Source organism: Piliocolobus tephrosceles, chromosome 13 (assembly GCF_002776525.5).
Source record: "Piliocolobus tephrosceles isolate RC106 chromosome 13, ASM277652v3, whole genome shotgun sequence".
Classification (NCBI taxonomy): Eukaryota; Metazoa; Chordata; class Mammalia; order Primates; family Cercopithecidae; genus Piliocolobus; species Piliocolobus tephrosceles.
Genome location: NC_045446.1, coordinates 49,450,358 through 49,473,908, shown reverse-complemented (window position 1 = coordinate 49,473,908; position 23,551 = coordinate 49,450,358). Strand labels below are relative to the sequence as shown.

Here is a 23,551-nt window from a genome sequence, read left to right as displayed (position 1 = left end):
AGTGGGCCACAGGTGTCTGTCTGTGTGGCACCTGCTGCCCTGGGTGGACTGTGTCCGTACCTGTGGAAATGCCTTTGTGTGTGTGTGTGGCAGGAAGGCCTCCAGGTGAGCTGAGCCAGTCTGCATGTGGATGAGTGGATGCGCCAGAGTGAACCCAGGAAGGCAGAAGCTGGGGCTGGGGAGTGTTATCTGAACTCAGGCTTTCTAAGGTGACCTGACTTGTCCCCAGCTGGGGTGTCTTCTCTGTGGGTCATTCGGCTTTGGTTTCTCAGGGCTTGGAGCAGGACAGAAGCTCAGCCCTCACACAACACTGGAGTGAATGTGACTTTGACTGACCCGATCTGGCTAGACCAGGGTCGGGGAGACAGCTTGCGGGACCCCACTCTTAAACCAGGAGAAGAGGCAGGAGGTCAGGGGATGAGTAGACAGGATGACCATGGCCACCCACAAACACTCGCAGGGCACCCACGCTCACATGCTCAGCATACACGCATTCCTGTCCATTGCATCAGTCTTGCGCACACTCTTCTCAGGATAGCCACGCAACCATTCACATACTTTCAACATGTATACCTGTGGACAGCGACATATATGCAACATGCACCCGCTTTGTTCAATGAATATGCACAAATGTATCCCTGGTGTGGCCCCACCCTCAGCCTCTAGCCTCCTCCGACTTTTGCCCCTTTTAACCTATATTTTATACCTCTGACAATGGGTCCAAGAAACTGGCCTCCGTGGGGAATATTTTAAGTCAGGGACTTTGGCTGCAGGGGTCAGGGCAGATGGTGATATGGTGCCTTTGAAGGGTTCTGTTTAATCTGAAACTGAGGCTGTCCATGGAGCTCAGCCAGAGAGCATCTTGTCCCTTAAGCTCTGGGACTTAGAAGCGGTGTTTGCCCTTTTAGAAGTGAAAACTTCCAAACACTGCCTTTGGAAGGCAAGCGGGTCAAGCTGGGATCTGAGACAGAGCTCAGCATATGTAATTTGTTCCATGCTGTAGTTTATACTCTGGATTACACTTGCTGCAGAGAAGCAGCAACCCTTCTGGGCTGGGTCCGAGGGCAACCATTTGGCAGGGAGGACAGTGAACTGAGCTAGGCTGATTCCTTTTTTTCTTTGGTTTCATTCAACCCTACTTTGAGTCTCCTTCCCACAGGCTGGTGGGGGGATGGCATTTGCTCTCTCCTCTCCTTTCTTCCAGTAGTTATGTTTTTTTCTGGACAGAAACTCCTCCATGACCTCCTCCCTGCGGTGACCACTGGGCACACACCATACAGCGCTTGGAAGAGTAGGTGCCCTAAAATACCAGCAGAGTGGTGGTGTTATTCTTCTTAGTAGAGTTTCTAGAGCTGTTCTATCACGGCTATTCCCTTCTGAATACTTCACTGAGGTACTCAGACTAAATGTGCTCCTTCAGTTGGGAAGTTGGAAAGATGGTATTGAGTTTCTTTCTCTCTCTCTCTCCCCCCCACCTTCCCTCTTTCCTTTCGTTTCCTTTCCTTTCCATTGACTGAGTCTCACTCTATTGCCCAGGTTGGAGTGCAGTGTCATGATCTCAGCTCATTGCAACCTCCACCTCCTGAATTCAAGTGATTCTCTTGCCTCAGCCTCCTGAGTAGCTGGGATTACAGGCGCCTGCCACCACGCCTGGCTAATTTTTGTATTTTTACTAGAGATGAGGTTTCTCCATGTTGGCCAGGCTGGTCTCGAATTCCTGACCTCAAGTTGTCTGCCTGCCTAGGCCTCCCAAAGTGCTGGGATAACAGGTGTGAGGCACCATGCCTGGCCTGAGTTTCTTCTGTCTTAATGCCTATGGTTTGGTCTAAGGGGTGACTGAGCTCTCACCCACCAACTCCTCTAATATGCAGGAGAGCAAGTTGGGTTCAACTGCTTTCTGAGGGGAATGCTGGGATCTATCTTTTCTTTGGCCTAATCCTACACCTGACCCTTGGGAGTGGTTAAAAAAGGGCAGGCTGTGGTCAGTCCAGCAGAATAAAGGTGGTGGGGAAGGAATTATTTTCCCGTTGTGCTTCCCTTTTCACTCTGGTTGCTGGGAAGCTCTTAGTCCATCATATTGTTCTGTTGTAATAACTGTGTTAGTTGGAACCATTGCTTTGACTTCTAATTTCTGCTTTATCAACTTTATAGAATACACATTTTTAATTGTAAACTTCCACTTCCTTTGTTGAAGGAAATCAGAACAAATAAACGAAAAATCAGCAATTAAGCATTCTATTGGTCTCTGGGAATGGGAACCACACTGAATTTTCTTGGGACATCCTCAATTTCAAATACATCATCTGGTTTTCAAACCATATGTCTCAATTTGGTTTCTGTACCTTTGGACTCTAGTTGGTGACGATGTCTTGGAGGTTTTTTTCCTGGTAGCTCTGGGACATAATGCCCATCTCTGTGCTGGCTCAGACAAGGGGGATAGTTGAGAATGAATTGGGCCATTGATAAACACCCCCTGCTCTGAGTGTTTCAGCTGCTAGCTCTTCCTTGTCTCAAAAGCTCAAGTGTCTGGGTGCCTGAAGGAGTTTGACCCTTGCCCTAAGCTTGGCCCTGGCCCCACAGCCACCCCTTCCTAATGTGACCCTGCCTAACTCAGGGCTCTGCTGGAAGGTCTGTGTCTCTTGGATCTGAGCCCTCCCCCAGTATGGACCACAACATCTCTGATCAGGGATGGCCCTTGTGGAACTGGAGCTTGGGATGAGAGCTTGGACTTAAGAGTGTGGAGGAGCATATGAAGGGCTTTACTGCCTCCTTGCCTGGGTCTGTGAGGCCATGGGCCAGTGCTCAGCACTTTATCCTTCCTCATATGGTGTCTCTAGTTTGCTAAGTGGTCAGGGAGTCATTTGTCACCTCTTACCTGCAGAGGTGCACTTCATCTGAATGCAGGGCAGGGTTCTAGCCACATTGCAAAGTTGGTGAAACTTCTAATTCACTCCAAGACAAATTATTTTATAATTTGTCTAAGGCCATTCATGTTTGGAAAGGAGAAAGCTGGAGGGTAAAACTTAGCGACAAAGAATGATTAGAATAACTCAAATGGTGGGCTTTCAGGCATTGCATTTGGGGTCCTGCTTCTCAGTATGTGTTATGTCAAGCCAAGGTGGTAGCCGTTGCCTGCCTTCAAGATGCATCCTCCCAGAAGCATTTGATCACAAGGTAGGAAAGAGGAAATCCCCTGTGGCCTGGTACTAAGTAATGTGCTGGTCGCCTGGTATGGGTGAAGTGTTTGTTCCTTCCCAGATAAATGCCATCTTAAAAAGGTAAGACTAGGACCGGAGCACATCTCTGCTGAATTTTCACACTATTTAGACTCTGGTTGGCCCCTGGGCTTTAAGCTCAACCAAGTGAAAACAGACTTAAAACTCAGCAAGAGCATTGTGTGAGATGGTTAGGACTTCTGTGCAGGAAAGGCAACTCATAGTAACTCACGTTTATTTATTATCGACTACTGTCCAGCTTCCTTTTTAGGCTCTTTCCATCTTTTTTTTCATGAAACCTCTATACCAACCCTATGAAATAGTTAGGACGATTTTAAATATAAGGAAACTGAAACACAGCAAGGCTAAACAACTAACCCAAGGTCAGAGCTAGCAAAGATTGCTTTCCAGATCTGTCTAACTCCAGAGTGTGTAGTGAATGTCCACTGACCACAAGAGATGCCAGCAACTCCCTCATTTCAAAGACTTTCAAAGCAGGAAAAACTACTCCTTTGGGCAAATTGGGGAATGAGGCTAAGGGCTTGACTTCTCTGTCTGTCTCCAGGACCTGACCGTGATCAGCATCATTGGCCTTTCCAGCCTCAGCTGGAGGCTATTGCTGTGTAAGAAGCAGGGACTGAAGGGGTGGGAAAGGCCTCCTGGGCTGTGCGGGGATCTCTCCCCTTGCCTTTCAACCCCCCACCAGCATGGAGTGGGCAGTGTTGAACTTCTGTGCCTTCACTTTTTCCTGGAGCAACCTCTGTCCTGGGAACCAAGCCTCTGCCCAGACTCTGCCATCTGACTGGCCTGATCTCCCCTCCCCCAGTTCCAGGGTATCCTCAGCGCCAAACTCTGGGGGCATCCTGGATGCTTTGAGGATGTCTCAGGGCAGATTGGACTCTGTTTGGTGTGATGCAGTGTCTGTAGGTGTCAGCAGTTTGGCTGGGTAGTTGTGTATAGTGTTCACTTTCTGCTGGAGAAATGAAGGTTTTGTCTTACAAACCAAATATTCTGGGTTTGGAAACCATGTGAAATGTGGCCTGTGGTTGGAGGGTGTAAACTGTGTTTTGGGTCTGTGTGTGGTGCTGGATTTAAAGACACTGTTGAGGGACAGAACAATCGGCTCAGGCCATCTCACTTCTTTTGATGGAGGGTCAGAGGTGAACAGTACATACTGGCAATGTGCGGAAAAGAGATCATGGGCTTTGCAGCCAGATGGATCTGACTTGGAGCCTCAGTTTCCTCATCTGTAAAATGGGGTTCCTCGTAAGGTAATGTGGTGCTAGAATGGAAAGTCTATTTGAAATTCAGCGTCTGGCATAGAATAGGCAAACTGTAAAGTGCAATATCCTTCTTTCCTATGCCACCCACTTTCTGTGAAAGAACACTGGACTGATTGGCACAAGATCTGGATTCCAGCTCTGACTCAGCCTTGGGCACACTGTAGTATCTTGGGTTAAGTCACTTACCCTCTCTGAGCCTCCCTTTCCTGGTGCATAAAATGAGAGAACTCATTTCTCTGACTTCTCTGCAGTTTCTGAGGATAATGAAAGAGAGTAAAGTTAAGGGTTCTCTTGGAAGATGCAGAGAGTACAACCAAAACTGATTCATTTATTCATGCCTCAGTATTAATTGAGATCTTTTACTGTGCCAGGGTCTGTGCAAGGCGCTGGGGGTAGAGGTAAGTTGGAATATCCTGGGCTTCAGGTAGCAATCAGACCATATGGCAAGACAGACTTGTAAACAAATAAAGGCCTGTCTGTGGGGCGTGATCAAAGCAGGTACTGGAGACTCTAATGTAGCAGCAAGGAAGTGTTGTCTCCAGTTGGGGCAGTCAGAGAGGCCTTACCAAAAGTGTAAGTACTTGGTGTGGATCTTGAAAGATAACAGGAAGTTGCCAGGAAGAGGAGGATATTGTAGGTAGAGAGACCAGCATGTGCGAGGGCATACAAGTGTTGCCTACTGTGGTAAGTCTGGGGAACTTTAAGCAGTTGGCATAACTGGAGCCTATGGTGTGGGTGGTCAGTAGTGTTGGTGATGAGATGGAAGATGTTACAAAGAGCTTTGTATGGAGTCCTGTCTGGATTGCTGTCCTGAGATGTTTAGACTTTTTGTCATATTTATGGGCAAGCACTGAGGTATTTTAAGAAGGGAGGGACATGGTTGGATATTCACTTATTCATTCAACAAACATTTATTGAGTGCTTCCTATTTTTATGTCACTTTAAATTTTGACATATCAAATATAATAAAAATGTATAAGAGTTGTATAAGAAATCCCTCTTTATCCATGTCTCAACTGTTTACATGATCTTCCATTTACTTTATTATTTTCATTCTCTCCAATCATACAAAAATATTATTTTTATTATTTGCATATATTTTTATTGTTTATATAATTTATGTTTTACTGTATATTTTAATATATTTATTTTATTATATATGAATACATATGAAAATGTTTATATTTCTGATCAGTTGAGGAGAAATTGGAGACATGATGCCTCTTTAGCCCCCATATGTTAAGTATATATTTTCTTAAAAAGGATATTCTCTTACTACAGTGCAATTCTGTCCTAATAATGTCTTTATGGCTCCCCCATCTCTCTCACCTCAGTCGGAATCTAGTCCACAGATTGCATTTAATTATCATGTCTCTTTAGTCTCCTCGAATACAGAGCAGTTCTTTTGCTTTATTTATTTATTTTTTGAACTTTATGTTTTTGAATAGTACAGGTCAGTTATTATGTAGAATATCTATCAATTTGGTTATTGTTGATGGTTCCACATGACTAGATTCAAGCAATGCATTATGGGCAGGAATACCACTGCAGTGAGGTTATGTCCTCTCCAGTTTTCATATCACCAAGCACATGATGTGGGGATTGTCCCAGTGCTGGTGATGGGAGCTTTTATCACTTGCTTAAGAATAATGTCTGCCAGTTTCTCCACTGAGAAATTACTATTTTTCTCTCTGTAATTAATAAGTAATTGGTGGCGAGATACTTTGAGACTATATATAAGTTGTTCCTTATCAAACTTATACCCACTGATTTTAGCATTGTTGATCATTTTGAATCAATTATTTCTTCCATATTTAGTAGTTGGCATTCTACTTTAAAAAAATCTTTCCCCTCTCCCTCCCTTCCTATCACTAGGGTCTCATGAATTCTTCATTTATTCAATGGGTTATAAATCAATTATTATCTTTATTTTATTTCAATGTTCACATTGTCCCAAACTTGATTAGTGGGAGGCTCTGCAAGCTGGTTTTCTTTGTTTTTGATGCATCCCCACAATTCTCTATGCTCTTCCTTACTATTCGCTATAGCAAGAAGTTACAGGCTCAGTTTCCTTTCTGTGCTACAGCCCTGGAATTAGCCATTTGTCTGAAGAGCACTGGATACTTTTAGTGGAAAATGATATTTAGAGACCAAGATTTTTAAAGGCCACCTGTGCTCCTTGTGATTGGCGTGTCATCATTTATATACTCTCTTAGCAAACAGAGTTAGGACATATATGTATATTTATTTCTCCAATCAACCAATACAATACATTGTTACATGTTTTTAGAAGAAAAAGCCCAAAGACTGCAATAGAGAGTAATGGGGTAGGAATACTTTAGATTGGGTGGTTAGAAAGGGCCTCTTTCAGGAGGCAATATTTAGGAAGACAGCATGAGGTGGGTGGATGGATTGGAAGAAGAAAGAGCCTGGAGATTGTTTTAATTATTCATACAGTAATTACCAGGGCCTGAACTAAGTTCAAATGGAGAGGAGGTAGAATTCAATAGGACACAGTGACTGGTGAATGCAGAAAGTGAGAGAGATGAAGGAGTCCGGGGGACTCCCAGTTTGATGCCTCAAAGGCCTCTCAAACTCAATGTGTCCAAAACAGAATTTCTGTCATTCTTCATCATACTAAAACCCGATCCTCTTCAGGTATTTCAGATTTCATTGAATGACTCCTTCGTCTGGGTAGCTGCACAAGTCAGACAGACCTGAAGGTCATCCTCAACACCTCTCTCCCTAAAAACCCACATCCAATCCATCCCCATATCTTGTTGATACTAGCTTGTAAATATCTCTCAAATCTTTCACTTCTCTCCATCTCCACCAGCATCACCCTAGTTCATGGTACCATCTTCATGTTTCTAGGGTACCACAAGAGTCCCCGGTCCCCTTATATCCATATTGGTTCCCCTCCAATTTGTTCTCCACACAGCAGCCAGAGCACATTTCAAAACTCAGCTATGTTCATATCATTTTCTTCCTTAAAAGTATGTTAGTTGCTTCCTATTGATCTTAAGATAAAGACCACACTCTTTAGTAAGTCCTACGAGGTCTTGCTTGCCGGGATCTGCTGCCCTCTCCGACATCTCCCTACCTAGCACTCTCTCCCTGGCTCTCCCTGCCACACTGGCCTCAGCTGAGTCTCCGTCCCTAGGGCTTGTTAGGCTCCTCCTGCTATAAGACTTTGTATTTGCTGTTCCTCTGCTTAGAATGCTCACTCTTCCTGACTCCACCTACTGAATTCCTTCTTTACTCTCAGTTCTCAGCTGAGTTGTCACTTTCATAATCTTCAGGACCAGGTCCAACCCCATTTTATAAAGTTTTAAAACATCATGTATCTCCTTTAAGGCTTTATCATAGTTTTAATGTTACATTTATTTATGTAATCATTAAAGCTTACCTTCTCTATGTGATGATGAGCTTTGCGAGGGTTGGGACCATGTCTGGTTTTGCTCATTACTTTATCCTAGCAGGCATCATGTTACTGACACAGTACCATGTTACTGACACATGCCACAAATATATGTTGAACAAACGAATTAATGAAGATTTATCATCTGAGTAACCAGACAGATGATGGAACCATTCAGTGGAATAAAAATGAGGAGAGAAGTAGATTTGAGGAGGAAAATGATAATTCATTTTGGGACACCTGGCATTTGGGGTGACTGCCGACAATGTCTGTCCCTCAGAGACCTTACCATCTTCTGTACAAACAAATTAAGATGTCCCTAAGGAGCTTTTGGGGGGCTGGTGACAGGTGACATCTAATTCCCAGATGATTCTAAGAAGGTCCCTGTGGGAGGTGGCTAAGTCACAAATGGCATCCCTGAGCTGTGGCTTCCCTATCTATCATTATCTCTGGTTTGTAGAGCATACAGGAGATAGAAGGGTTCCCAGTAGTCCTGACTTGGCTCCTTGGGTACTTGTATAAAATATCTTTACAATCCTATGAAAGACTCCTTGGAACTTTAGTTACTTTATGATTCACATTTGTCAGGAGCTGCCAACCTCCTTCCTACCTCTAACACTGCACTAGACATAGGCTTAAAGGAATACAGAAAGTAGGTCTTACTAAGCCCAGTAAGCCCTCCTTTCAAAGATGTCATCAGCACTAGGACAGATGGCCCTTTCCATCCCCCTGACTCACTTACTCTTACATTCCTCACTCATTCAACTTTCTATCTCATCTTGTTCATTCGGTCACTTACCCACACACCCATCTGTCACCCACCTATCCATCCATGAACAAGAGTTTATGTTGGATTTATAGCAGGACTCAAGGCTAATGCATTATCTTCAGTCCCACTCCTTTATCCCTCTTTTCTGTGGTCCTCACAGCTCAGAATCCCAGGCAAGGAGACTGTCAGGGGTTGGAGAGATGTCACTGTGCTAGTCTAGGGCTGGGCTGGGTATGATTACAGGGTGTTAGCAGGAAGAGTGGAAGACCAGAAGTGGCCACACTGATTACTCCTCTTGGCTCATTGTCTGCTTTTCTGGCTTCCCTTCTTTCATTGGTGATGAGAACTTAGGGATTAGGTAGATATAAGGTAGATATAAGGCAGACTGGACTTTGCAGAGGTATTAGGGGGCTCTGGCCTTAAGGGGAAATAGGAACACAGCTCCCTGTGAGCCCTATGGTGGAAAACGTGATGCTTTTGTTTTCTTCTTCATTTTAGACTACGATTGCACTTGAACCCTGTGGAATTTGCAGAGAGGCTATGGGAGGGTGGGAGAGCAGGATTTTAAAATGTGGCATTTAGAAACCAGGCAGTAGACTAATCCTGGCCCCATCCCCCTAGAAGCTGCTCTTTCAGTTCTCTTAGGCTTGTCATTTACAAAGAGCTCCCTAGAATGTGTGCTATCCATCTGCTTCGGCGGCCGACAGGGCTGGAACTGAGTAGGCATAGGACAATGACAGCCACATCAGATAACAGCATCTTGGAAAAATGCTCGAAGGTTGCAAGGGTCTAAGTTACAGACTCATTCACTCATTCCCTCCCTCACGAATTCATTCATTTATCTACTTAGTACCTACCTAGTAGGTGCCATGTTTAATTCTCAGCCCTGGAGACATGACAGTGAGCAAAACACATATTTCATGCCCTTGGAGGATTTGGTTTGGGAAGAGAGACAGTAAAGAGGGTATATACACCATACAAAGTGTGAATACCATGGAGAAATATAGAGAATAGTAAGGGAGCTCCAAGGGTGGGAGGGGGTTTATACATTTATACAGGGTCAGGAGGTTTTCTCTGATAAGCAGGCATTTAAACAGAGGCCAAATGGAAGCTATGTGAATACTTGTTGGAAGAGGAGCCAAATAAAGAGAAGAGTAAGTGCAAAGGCCCTGAGGCATGGTTGAGAAAGAGCTTGCCGGTTCATATGATTGGAGTTAAGTGAGGGATGGGGAGAGTTGAAGGAGTTGAGATCAATGCAATAATGGGTGCCAGCTCATGAAGGCTCTGGTGGGTTATTTGAAGAACCTTGGCTTTTGATATGAGTGGAATAGTGAACATTGAAAAGTTTTGAAGAGAGAAATGACATGCTATAGCTGCTATGAAAATAGTAGATTGTTACTGGGAGGAGAAATGCATTAGGAGCCTATTATAGTGATTTAGGTGAGCGATGATGGTGGCTAGGACCAAGGTCCACTTATTCATTCATTTATCCTCCATTTCATTTTTTATTCTACAGATGTCTCTGCAACTCTGCCTGCCTACATATGAGGCCCCTTAGCACTTTGCATCCATTCCTCTGTCCGCCCCACTCCCATGATCTGTCCAGCTATCCTCATTGCTTTCAACAAATCTTTACCGGCTACTTGGAGAGTGTTGTGCCAGATGCTGACTAATATGGGCATATTCTTGTGGAACTTTGGCTCTCTCAGGGAGACAAGATGCATCCGTGGGAGATCACCAGTCAACTACAAAACCAAGCAAGTCTCTCAGGCTCAGGATGAATGGTGTCAACACTTCAGTGTTTCAGGAACCCTGTGGGCTGGAGGTCAGAGTAAGCGTCTGGGTGGAAGCCACATTTAAGCTGAATCTTGACAGGTGGGGAGGCCAAGTCAGTCCTGAAGAATAACAGGAAAGTTGCTCTGAAGCTTGAATGTAAGGGGCATGTTGGAGAATACTGGGTGTTAATGCTAAAAGGAGGTGGTGTGGGCTGGAAACAGGATCTAGAGAGGAATAAGCACCAGGCTAAGGAGTTCACATCTGAGTTGAGAGAGTTTGGGGAGACACAGGTTTTCAAGCAGATTTTACAATGAGAGCCGTGTTTTAAGAGGCTGAAACTAAAATCAGATGAAGGAATAATAGGCTGGGGACTCAGAGAGCAAAAAGACAATGGCCTTGTGTGAACCTGTTTGGCCTTTAGGCCAGGACTTCTGGGGCAGCTCCTAGATGCAATGGTGTGGGGCTTTATGGCTAACATAAACAGCAGGATATGGTACTGGCAGTTCCTTGGACAAACCCTACATGTCTCCTATAACTCAAAGTCACCCTTGAGCAAAGAACACAGAGAAGCCTGGGTTCTGGGAAGAGCGAGCTGGAGAAAAATGTTCAGGTCTGGGCTCTGGTCATGAATGACTCTTTTAGAAGCTTCTGGGGTCACTGGATTGTAGGAACATTAGATTCAGAGCAGGAGCTCATCTAATTCAGCCCTCTATTCTTATAGATGGGAAACTGGAGGCCCAGAGAAGGGGCATATATTGTCTAACGCACTATAGAGCACTTGTTTAGAGAAAGGTCAAGCATCTCATTGAACTCATGCTGGAGGAATTTCTATGTTTTATTTAATTATTCATTTACATATCTCTTTCAATGGAAAAATAAAATTCTAAGAAGAAGAAAATTGTTCTGTTCATCTCCTCTTTCATCTAGCTGGGCCTTAATACAGAGCAGACGCTCTGCCTGACCCTCAGGATCACTATGTCTCTCCTCTCGACCCAGACAAAAGCAGGGTGTTAGGCTTGTCTCAGAGCTGGCCAGATGTGGAATCAGAAAGAGCTGCCTGTGGATGGGGATAGAGCCTGACTCTGAACCCTTTATGTACTCGTGAGGCTTGGCCTGTGACTAGTTTCTATCTCAGCTATGTCCTTGGTGACATCTCACTGGTGCCTATGATCATGGCTGTTGCCATGAAGGGGCCTGCTGAGAGAGAGGAGAGGGAGGTTTTGGTGTGGTGAGGGGATATCTTGTGCCTGAGGCCACTGCAAGAGGAGAAAGCCTCTGCCCAGCTGGAGAGAGAGCAGCCCACAGGGAGATTAACAGCCTCAGATGGGCACCTAGGATACATATTTGGGGCTTAAGGCCATTGCTTGGTCTGGCCTGAGGTTGCGCCTGCAGGGACTTCACCAAACTCACATATTTGTTCTCTTGCTGTCCTATGAAGCTTAAAGCCACTTCTTTAAGAGTAGCCTCTCCGTGCAGTCTGCAAAAGTCTATGGCTTAACATCAACAAGATTTTAAACCGAAGTGTCTTTTGATATACCTCCATCCCTGCATTTAGGATCCTAGTGGGGAGGGCTGAAGCTGGAGAGTTCTTGAAAAGTCAGAGGCATTTGGGCCATAGATCCTGCCAGTCCAGGCACCATGGTTCACGTCAATGCTGGATGGGTAATTGGTTCTTAAGCTCTTGGTCAGCACCCTGTCCTGTTTGTCTGGTGCTGTATACTTGGCAGAAGACTTCCACATGGAGAGGGGTGAGTTATACTGGTGAGCAAGCTTATTTGTAGGCACAGGAAAATAAGTACTCCCTCACTGTGTTCCATGTTCCTCAGAGAATATCTTGGGGAGGCAGTGATGGGGTCATTATGCCCTTCAGGGTAGCAATCTTAGATCAAGCAATGTGGATGGAACTTGGATGGGTAAAATTCTAGAAGGAGACTAGAAAGAACTTGGATTCACAACATGGTGAAACCCCGTCTCTACCAAAAATACAAAAATAAACTGGGTATGGAGGCGTGCACCTATAATCCCAGCTACTCGGGAGGCTGAGGCAGGAGAATCGCTTGAACCTGGGAGGTGGAGGTTGCAGTGAGCTGAGATCGTGCCATTGCACTGCAGCCTGGGCAACAGGGCAAGACTCCATCTCAAAAAAAAAAAAAAAAAAAAAAGAAAAAGAAAGAAAGAACGAATGAACGAACTTGAGTTCTAATCTGGGTTCTACCACAAATTTGCTGTGTGACTTGGACAAGTCATTTATCCTCTCTGGGCCTCAGTTTCTTTTTGTGCCAAGTACAGAGTTGAAAAAAAAAACACCATTTCTGAGAGCCTGTTTTGTATAACATTCCAGATATCTTACTTACATTATGCCAATAGGAATTTTGTTTAGGACTCTGTCTTCTGGATTTCTATCCTGACCAAGGGCTGATTTTGCACTTTGCCTGAATTATACTTTTCACTCCTTTTGGTCTTTTAAGAGATTTATTTATTTATTTTTTCCACAGACCATATTGCCTAACAAAATCCCTCCTATTTTCATGGAATCATATAGGGATACAAAGCAGTGTCATAATGTCATATCCATTATTATATTTTAATTTTTACAACAAATGTGCCAGGTAATCAAATATATATTATTATCCCCAGTTTGCATATGAGAAAAGAGGCCTAGAGAAGTCAAGTAACTTGACTAAGGTTACACAGTTAGTTACTGGCAGAGCTGGGGCTAGGATGAAGGTTTCTTGGCTGCTAGTCTGTGTTTGGTTGTGCCACTTTTTGGACTTGGGAAGGGGCATCATAAGGACTTCATGGGGTAGGGCTTGTGGGATTCACTAGGTGACAGAATTATCAAGATGAGAGCACCTGCCACCACATACCTGTACCATGTAAGGTTGAAATGTTCTTAGCTTGGGGCAGCCCCCACCCACCTGGACCCAGAAGTGAGGGGCTAGACTGGCCCCTGTGCCCAGCTATGCAAAGATCAGGGCTGCAGATAGCCCTCTGTGGCAGCTTTTACTGACAATCCAGCCCTGCTGTCTGCTGTATTAGCAGGATGGTGGGTATCTGGCCAGTGCCTCTTAGTTAACCTTCCCTTCTTCATTTTAAGAAGCTTTTTTATCTGCTTGGTCTTGGAGCTAGGCTGGCTCTTTCTGGCTGCAGAAAGGGGCTTTTAAAGTAACCCTCTTAGTTTATTTCTCTCTGGGCCAATCCAGCCAGATCTTTGCTTGGGGCAAGAGGGAGCCTCAAGGGTAGAAGTATGTGAGCAAGAAGGAGCTCTCCTTTCACATACCAGTCAAGAACGACTGGACATCATCTGCCTCCCCAGCCCCATTCACTTTCTATTTGTAATTTGGGATCTGTATGTGTGAGCTCTGAATAGGTTGCCCCCATCTTCCCCTCCTTTCTCGTTAATCAAGTTTCCATATTTTCTTGGGTCTATTTAGGGGCTTGCTGTTCTGTTCTCTATGTTTATTCCAGGGTCAATATCCCATTGTATTTATTAGTTTTTAAAAAGTCTTATGATCTGGCAGGAAAAGTCCCTCCAATTTTTTCCAGAAACATTTTGGCTACACATTTCAGATTCAACTTGTCAAGTTCTAGAAAAAATTCTATAGGGAGTTGATTGGAATTGGACTGAATATTTAGATCAGTTTATGGTGAATTAATATTTCCCTATCATATATATGGTATTTCATATGCATGAATTATCTATTAACTTATCTCGGCCTTCTTTAATATCATTTAATAATGTTTTACAATTTTCTCGAGAAGGGACTTGCACATGTTAAGGTTCATTTCTATGGCCTTTGCATATTTTTGTTGCTTTGTTAATGACCTCTCTTCTAAATTTTACTCTGTTTATGCTGGTATCTATAACTATACTTGACTTTTGAATATTCATTTCTGACCAACTTTCTAAAACCTCATATCAATTAAAATAATTTTTTTGTAGATACCCTTTGATTTTCTACATAGAGAGTGAGGATGAATTGCTAGTTCATGTGTTTTCATAAGAATTAGGGAAAGGTACCGTGTCTGCAGAGACACAGACCCATGGATACCTGGCTTGCCAAGTGGACCGCAGCTCTGTGCCTGGTGGACCCAGCACTGTGTTGGGGTGGCTGGATGAACACAGCAGAGGCCAGTTTCAGACTCCTCACTCTTCTGGCTGCGTGCTGGTATGCACAGGCAGATGTGGCTGCCTGTGGAAAACCACATCAGCTGTAAATAATGACAGTTTTGTTTCTTCCCATTCTAATACATTTTCTTTCTTTCTACACTAGCTAAGATCTCTAGCACAATAATGAGTAGAAATTGTTGAGAGCTGGGCATCTTTATTTTGTTTCTGATCTCACAGGAAATGCTTTCATTCAACATGTCATCAAGTATACTTCTCGTGGTATATATTTTTTCTTGGTAGATACCCTATAATCAGTTTAAGGGTTGAGATGGTTATAAGGTTTTTTCCTTCTTTATGTTGTGAGTTTCACTGATCTGTTTTCTAATGTTAAAATAACCATGTATTTTTAGGCTAGATCCAACTTAGCCATGATATACAATCCTTTCAACATATAGCTGGATTTTGCTTGCTAGTATTTTGTTTAGTATATTTTCATATATGTTTCTGTATAGATTGGCCTGTATATTTCCTTTCTTGTGTTGTTCTTGTTCAATTTTAGTATCAAAGTTATTTAAGTCTTATACAATCAATTGAAGTGTGTTTTCTCTTTTCCTATTCTGCGGAAGAGTTTGGTTATTTTTCCTTTAAATGATATAAACTCATGCTTCTCTGGGCTTGGTGTTTTCCTTATGGGAAGATTTTAAACTATTGATGAATTCTTTCAGTGGTTATAGATCTACTTTTTCTTGAATCAATTTTGGTAAATTGTATTTTCTAGGAATTTATCTAGTTTATTTATGTTTTCAATGATATTGCATAATATTCTCTTACCTCTGCTGCATCTGTAGAAATAAACCTCTTTTATTGCTAATATTATTTCCTCTTTTTTTTTCTGATTTTTTCCCAGATCTTGCCAGCAGTTTGTCTATTTTATGTTTTCAAAAACCAACGTTAGTCATTATGTTTATGTTTTGTATTTTGATTTGTGTTTTATTTAATGTTTGTTCCTATCTTAATTATTTTCCTTCTGATACTTTCTTTAGAAGTATTTTTCTCTTATTTTTAAAGTTTCTTAACTTGGAGATTATTATGTTGGAGAAGTTGGAGATTCTTTGAATTTTCAGATCTTTTTCTAATTTAAGTATTTAAATCTATAATTTTTGTTCTTAGTTCTATTTTATCTATATACATGATTTTTAATATGTGTATTTTCATCATCATTCAGGTTTATTTTCTAATTTCTGCTGTAATTTCTTCTTTGACCTATGGCTTGTGTGTTTAAAAGTATATGACCATTTAAAAGTTTAAAAGTATATGGGGTATTTATGTTGGGGTAGAGATTGCAACCCCAATGTCAATCTTTTGAAATTTGTTGAGGCTTGCTTTAAAGACTAGAAAGTAGTTGATAAAAAAAAAAAAAAAAAAAAAAAAAAAGAATGATTCATGAGTGCCTGAAAAGAATGTGTATTCTGGGTGTTCTATTCATGAACATTAAATCTAACTTAAATGTGCCATTCAAATATTCTATATCCTTACTGATCATTTTCCTGCTTGATCTATCAGTTAATGACAGAATTGTGTTGAAATGTATGTGATTCAGGACTAGTTCATTTCTCCTTAAAGTTTTATCAATTTTACTTTGCATATCTTAAAGCTATGCTATTAGGTATATCCTCATTATTATATTTTCTTAATGGGCTGAACATTTAATTTTCATGTAGTGAATCTCTTCATTGCCTTAAAGTTTGTTTTGCATTATATGAATACATTAGCATCAGATTTCTTTAGGTAAGTATTTTTATGGTATATCTTTTGTGGCCTTTAAGTTTAAGCTATTTTAGGTCTTTTTGTTTTAGGGATACTTCTTGTAGCTAGCACATAGCATGCACAACTTCCAGCCCCCTCCATGTATTGCACCCTTAATAATCTCTGCTTAGAACTGGATAGTTTAGCTCATTTCCCCTTAATGTGATTACTATTATACATTGATACTCCCCTCTACATACTTTCTTTCTTTTTTTGGTTTAATTTTTTAAATTTATTACTCATTTATTTTTTCCTCCTCTACACAGTTCGAGGGAATTTTCTCTTTCTCTATGTCTGTTCTTTTAGTTAATTACTTTAGATATTATAGCATTAATAATAACCTAAAAAGCCTAAATTTAATTTACATCTCTATTTTTCTTCCCCCAAAATAGAACCTTGGAGCACTTTAAACAACTTTAGTCATATCCTTCTAAATTATATACAATATTTTAGATTCATCGTTTCTTATCTCAAAAATGAGGCATTATAATTTTTTTTTTTTTTTTATTTGGAGGCGAGGTCTTGCTCTGTTGCCCAAGCTGGAGTACAGTGGGGCAGTCACAGTTTACTGCAGCCTCAACCTCCTGGGCTCAAATGATCCTCCCACCTCAGCCTCCTGAGTAGGTGAAAACACAGTTAGGATTCACTGCACTCGGCTAACTTTTTAAATTTTTGTAGAGATGGGGGCTGCACTACATTGCCCAGACTGATCTTGAACTCTTGGGCTTAAATGATCCTCCTGCCTCAGCTTCCCTAAGTACTGGAATTACAGGAATGAGTCAATGTGCCCGGCCCTGTAATTGTTTTTTAATTAAAGTTTCTTTGGATTTACCCACAGTTTCAAGCAAGTTTGCTCATCATTCTTTCTTGTATCTCAAACCTTCCATATGATATTACATTCTTTCTGCCTGGAGCAAATCCTTCAGAATTTCCTTTAGTGTGGAACTTTTGGTTGTCTGAGAATGCTTATATTTCATACTTATTCTTGAAATATAATTTCTATAGATATAGAATTTTGGGACAATGGTTTTCTGGCATAATATATTTTCTTGTTGTCTGCTGAGTTTCATCATTGTTATTAAGTGATCATCTGTCAATCTAGTTTCCTTTTTCCTTTGATTGCTTTCGAAATCTTCTGTCTTTGGTGCTCATTAATGTTATGAGTTGTGTAGGGTGTGGATGTATATGTTTTGTATTTATCTTGCTAGGGATTCATTGGGATTTCTGAATTTGAATGTTGTTTTGTCTTTCAAAAAATCCAGGGAACTGAAATTTCAGCCGCTGATTCTTTGAATATCACCATTTCCCCATTCTCTCTCTTTGCAAATATGATGAAATACTTGTTAGATCCCATCACTCTGTATTTCTTAGCTTTAATTCTCTCATATTTTTTCTCTCTTTGTCTCTCTGGACTGCATCTTGGTTAAGTTCTTTCATTCTATCTTTTAATATGCCAATCCATTTTTTAGCTGGGATTAATCTGCCCAATGAGTTTTTCATTTTAATTATTGTATTTTAATGTAGAAAAGTTCTATTTGTTTCTTTCTCAAATTTTCTTGGCCATATTTTATAGCCTTTGTTCTTTGAAAACGTTTCCATGACTCTCTTTTATTTCTTAAAACTAAATTCTCTAATCAAGTCCCCCGTCCCCACAACAGATAATGTAAATTCAGGCCATAAGCCTATCTGAGGCCCATAATGTGGTCATTAATTCTCAACTTTCATTGTTGACAATTTTGATACAGAAGGTTTATTTTCCATTTACTCTTAAACTGAGTTTCTGGTTTTCTGGATCCCTATTTGATTCCTCCCCTTGGGAAGTTCCTAGGCTTTATCACATGTTTCCTTGCCCTGTACACATAGGAAACAGAAGTCCAGAGAATACAACATTCAACAGATGTTCTCAGGAAAAACAAAACAACAACAACAACAACAAACTCCCTTCAACTCTTGCTTAGGTTTCCTGGTTCTTCTTTTGCTTTACTTTTGGCCTCTCCAGATTTCTTACACTTTTGCCAGCTCAGTAATATATTTTAAAAACATTAAAAGGATAATTATTCATCCTTTAAAATTGTTCTTATGGAGCAGTATTTAAAGTATCTGGGCTACTGTATTGTTGGAGATAACAATCTTGTATGAGTTTTCTCCATAAGGAGAAGGATTAATTGTCAATTAAAAATCAGGTGCTACAAATAATGACTTGATATGCCTCTCTAAAAGAGAAGGTAGAGTCTTCACCCTCACCCAACATATTAACTGTGTACCTTAGCAAATTATTGAACCTCTCTGGGTCACCATTTCCACATTTTAAAATGGGGATAATAGTAGTACTGATTATTTTGGACATTTGGAGGAATATGTGAAGTTATTTATGTAAGACACTTAGAAGGGTTCTTGGCACATAGTTAAGTGCCTAATACCATATTTCATTGGATTTAAGATGTTATATATTGTAAGATCCGTCTTCACGAAAAAGAAAATATGGTTCCAATTAAACGATGACACAATGCCAAGATGCCATTGACTGAAACATACATCCCAATTTTGGTTGTTAAAATATGAAAAAAAGATATCTTAGAATGACCTGCCTATAGTAAATTTTAGCTATTATTACAAATGGATGCATATGAGCAAAGAAGGCAGTGGTTGAGAAATAGAATCTTAGTCTCAGAATTGATAGGACTTAAATGTTTGTAGGTACTTACTCCATCCTACCATGATCCCATTAATTTCTGGACTCTGGCTGTATTGTGCATGAGTTCACTTCTGTGTCCAGAGGGCTGTCTTTAGACAAGCAAGATATTCCACCATCTCCTCCAAGACTGAGGAAGAAGCGACTTCCATGTGTGTAGCACATTCGTAGGCGCCTTATATATAGCATTTACTTTAGTTCTCACAATTAGTCTCATTAATTAAGACTAGTTGCTATGACCCCCCAACATTAGTGGCTTAACATGTTGTTTATTTCTTGCTTACCCCACAGATTGATGTGGATTAGGTGGCTCTACTCCAAGCTGTGATTCAAGTCTCATCTTCTTCCTTCCTTCCTTCCTTCCTTCCTTCCTTCCTTCCTTCCTTCCTTCATTTATTTATTTATTTATTTATTTATTTATTTATTGCTTTGCCTTATTGTGGCTTTCGGGTTGCTTTGGCATCACTCAGCAGGTAGAAAGGGGAAGACAGAGCATCAAGAAGGTACACCTTCTATTATAATATAATTTAAAATTCTTTAAGACCTTGCCACTTTCTTTATTGCTATTTGGAGGGCGAAATTAGTGTAAGTTAGGGTGTTTGAGGAGGCCTGCCAGATGAGGTGGGATTAGAGATGAATCCTGAGGCATTGGAATTACTTGGAGATAGAAAAGAGAATTGAGGGAATTCAGTCAGGATATGCTGGGGTGCCATGACTAATGCATACAACTGTGGAAGTGCAAGATGTTTTTGGACCATCATAGAACACTCTGTTGGTAGAAGGATTGGGCTTCTACTCTGTGCTAGACACTGCAAAGCACTAGACCTAAACAAGTCTTGATAAAACAGTATTCTGTGAATGGGTTGTTTTTCATGTTTGATCCATTCTGTGCCCCAGATGGATGTGGATCATGTGGCCCATGTACCTTACACCCCCTGTTTCCCAACATAAAGGATTCTTTAACTGAAGATGTTATGACAATGACAACAGGATTTGCTGAGAATGATTGTGTTGTACTCACTCTCTGGGATATTCTGTTATATACAGTGCTTCTAGAATAGGTGATGGTTCTGTCTTTTGTCCCTTTTTGTTAATTAGCTGGTGAGAACTCTTCACCCTTGGGGCCGAGCCAAGGTTCTGGTTCAGTGTGGATTCCTCTTTGAATGTCCCATACTACTTTGGTCACATAGAATGTGAGCTGCGATATTAATTGTTTCTCCTGAGTCAATTTTACTCATCACAGAAAATGTCTTAATGTTTTTGTCTGTGTTTATTCAAAACATAGTTTATTTCTTAGCCCATTTTGTGCTGCTAGAACAGAATGTGTAATAGAATGGCACAGACTGGCTAGTTTATAGTGAATAGAAGTTTATTGGCTTACAGTTCTGGAGGCTGAGAAGTCCAAGATCAAGATGTCCATAGGTTTGGTGTCTAATGAAGCCAGTCTCTTCTTCCATGATGATGTCTTGCATGCTGTGCTCTCTGAGGGAAGGAAGACTGGATGCTCACATGGTGGAGCAGAAGGGCCAGGAAAGTGAATCCACTTCTATAAGGCTTTTTCTAATGGCATTAATTCATTCATGAGGACTCTGCTCTCATGACTTACAGGCATATCTTGGAGATATTGCGTATTCAATCCCAGACCACTGCAATAAAGCCAATATTACGATAAAGAGAGTTACACGAATTATTAGGTTTCCCACTGCATATAAAAGTTATGTTTATGCTATACTGTAGTATATTAAGTGTGAAATAAAATTATGTCTATGTCTAAAAACAATGTACATATATAATTAAAAATACTTTATTACAGAAATGCTAATGATCATCTGAAGCTTCAGCAAGTCATAATGTTTTTGCTGGTGGAGAGTCTTGCCTTGATGTTGATGTCTGCTGACTAAGCAGGGTAGTGGTTGCTTAAGGTTGGGGTTGCTGTGGCAATTTCTTAAAGTAAGATAACAGTAAAGTTTGCCACATCAATTGACTCTTCTTTTATGAAAAATTTCTCAGTGGTGTGTGGTGTTTGACAGCACTTTACCCATAGTAAAACTTCTTTCAAAATTGGAGTTAATCCTCTCAAATCCTGCCACTGCTTTATTAACTAAATTTATGTTATGTTCTAAATATTGTCTCTTCACTAGGAGTAGATTACATCTCAAGAAATTTCTTTCTTTGCTCATCCATAAGAAGCAACTCCTCATTCATTTAGTTTTGTCATGAGGTTGCAGCAATTCAGTCACATCTTCAGGCTCCACATCTAATTCTAGTTTTCTTGCTGTTTTTAACCATATCTGCAGTTGTTTCCACCACTGAAGTTTTGAACCTCTCAAAGTCATCCATGAGGATTGGAATCAAATTCTTCCAAATTCCTGTTAATATTGACATTCTGACCTCCTCCCATGAATCACGAATGTTCTTAATCACATCTAGAATGGTATTTGCTTTCTAAAAGGATTTAAATTTAATATGCCCAAATCCATCAGAGGAATCACTATCAATGGCAGCTACAGCCTTACAAAATGTATTTCTTAAATAATAAGACTTGAAAGTCAAAATTACTCCTTGATTCATGGGCTGCAGAATGGATGTTAGCTGGTGTAAAAACATTAATCTCTTTCCACATCTCCATCAGAGCTTTTGACAACCAGGTATATCATCAATGAGCAATAATATTTTGAAAGAAATATTTTTTTCTGAGTGGTAGGTCTCAACAGTGAGCTTAAAATACTCAGTAAAACATGCTATAAACAGATATGCTGTCATGTAGACTTTGATGTTACATTTACAGAGAATGGGCAGAATATATTTTGCATAATTTTTAAAGGCCCTAGAATTTTTGGAATGGTAAATGAGCATTGACTTCAAGTTAAAGTCACCAGCTGCATTAGTCCCTAACAAGAGAGTCAGCCTGTCCTTTGAAACTTTAAAACCAGGCTTTGATTTCTCCTCTCGAGCTATGAAAGTCATAGATGGCATCTTCTTCAAATATAAGGCTGTTCTGTCTCCATTGAAAATCTGTTGTTGAGTGTAGGCACCTTCATCAATAATTTTAGCTAGATCTTCTGGATAACTTGCTGCACTTCTCCATTAGCAGTTGCTGCTTCATCTTGAACTTGTATATTATAGAGATGGCCTCTTTCCTTAAACCTCATGAACCAACCTCTGCTAGCTTCCAACATTGCTTCTGTAGTTTCCTCACCTTTCTTAGCCTTAATAGAATGAAATAGTTTGGGCCTTGCTATAGATTAGGCTTTGGCTTAAGGAAATGTTGTGTCTGGTTTCATTTTCTATCCAGACCCCTCAAACTTCCTCCATATCAGAATAGGCTGTCTTGCTTTTTTATCATTTGTGTGTTCACTGAAGTAGCATTTTTAATTTCCTTTGAGAATTTTTCCTTTGCATTAACAATTTGCCTAGCTGTTTGGTGCAAGAGGCCTAGCTTTTGGCCCATCTGCGCTTTTGACCTACTGTCCTCACTAAGCTTAATCATTTCTAACTTTTGATTTAAAGTGAAAGATGTGTGACTCTAACTTCCACTTGAACATTTAGAGGGCATTGTAGGGTTAGTAATTGGCCAAATTTTAATACTGTTGTGTTTCAGGGAACAGGGAGCCCAGAGGAGAGGGAGAAAGATAGGGGAACGGCAGGTTGATGAAGTAGTCAGAACACATACAAAACTTATTGGTTAAGTTTGCCATCTTACCGGGGTGCAATTTGTGATCTCCCCAAAACAATTACAATAGTAACATCAAAGATCACTGATCACAGCTCACCACAGCAGATACAATAGTAATGAAAAGTTGGAAATATTGTAAGAAATTACTAAAGTGTGACACAGAGACATGAAGTGAGCACATACTATGGGAAAATTGGCACTGATAGGTTTGTGTGATGCAGGTTTGTCCCAAACCTTTAATTTGTAAAAAAGGAAAAGAAAAAAACAAAACAGTATCTGCAAAGCACAATAGAGTGAAGTGCCCTAACTCCCAACACTGCCACACTGGGGATTAGGTTTCAACCTATGAACTTTGGAGGGGAAACACTGAACCATAGCAATTTCTATGTGCTAGGTTTTAAATTATCTCTCTTCTATAGGACGCTTTGCTTCTTTCCAACATATTTAATATATTTTGCTTTTTAATTCTCTCCAGTGGAAAGCAGCTCTTTGGATCTGAAGTCTGAATAGGAAATGGATCCTTCATTGGCCACAAAGATGGCTATCATGAAACTTCTTACAGAGTACCATTAACTAGCCTGCTGGGTCAAAGTAGCTTCTGGTATTATTATTTCACTTTCTCTGAAATATCATTCAGGCTACATCATCTTGTGTAATTTTGACCACAACACTGAGAATAGGTTTTATTCTCATTTTACAGATGTAGAAGCTGAAGGTTAGAGAGGCCTAGTAAGTGGCAAAACTGGGATTGGAATCCCAACCCTGAACGTTTGGATTTTCAAGACCTCACCAGGCTACCTTC

The 23,551-nt window shown here is 40.8% G+C and overlaps 1 protein-coding gene across 2 annotated transcripts in view; it reads left to right on the top strand.

Moving 5' to 3' along the window:
* The window catches only part of INSC (INSC spindle orientation adaptor protein), a 133,787-nt gene that overhangs the window by 2,767 nt on the left and 107,469 nt on the right, over positions 1-23,551 (top strand). The window lies entirely within an intron of this gene.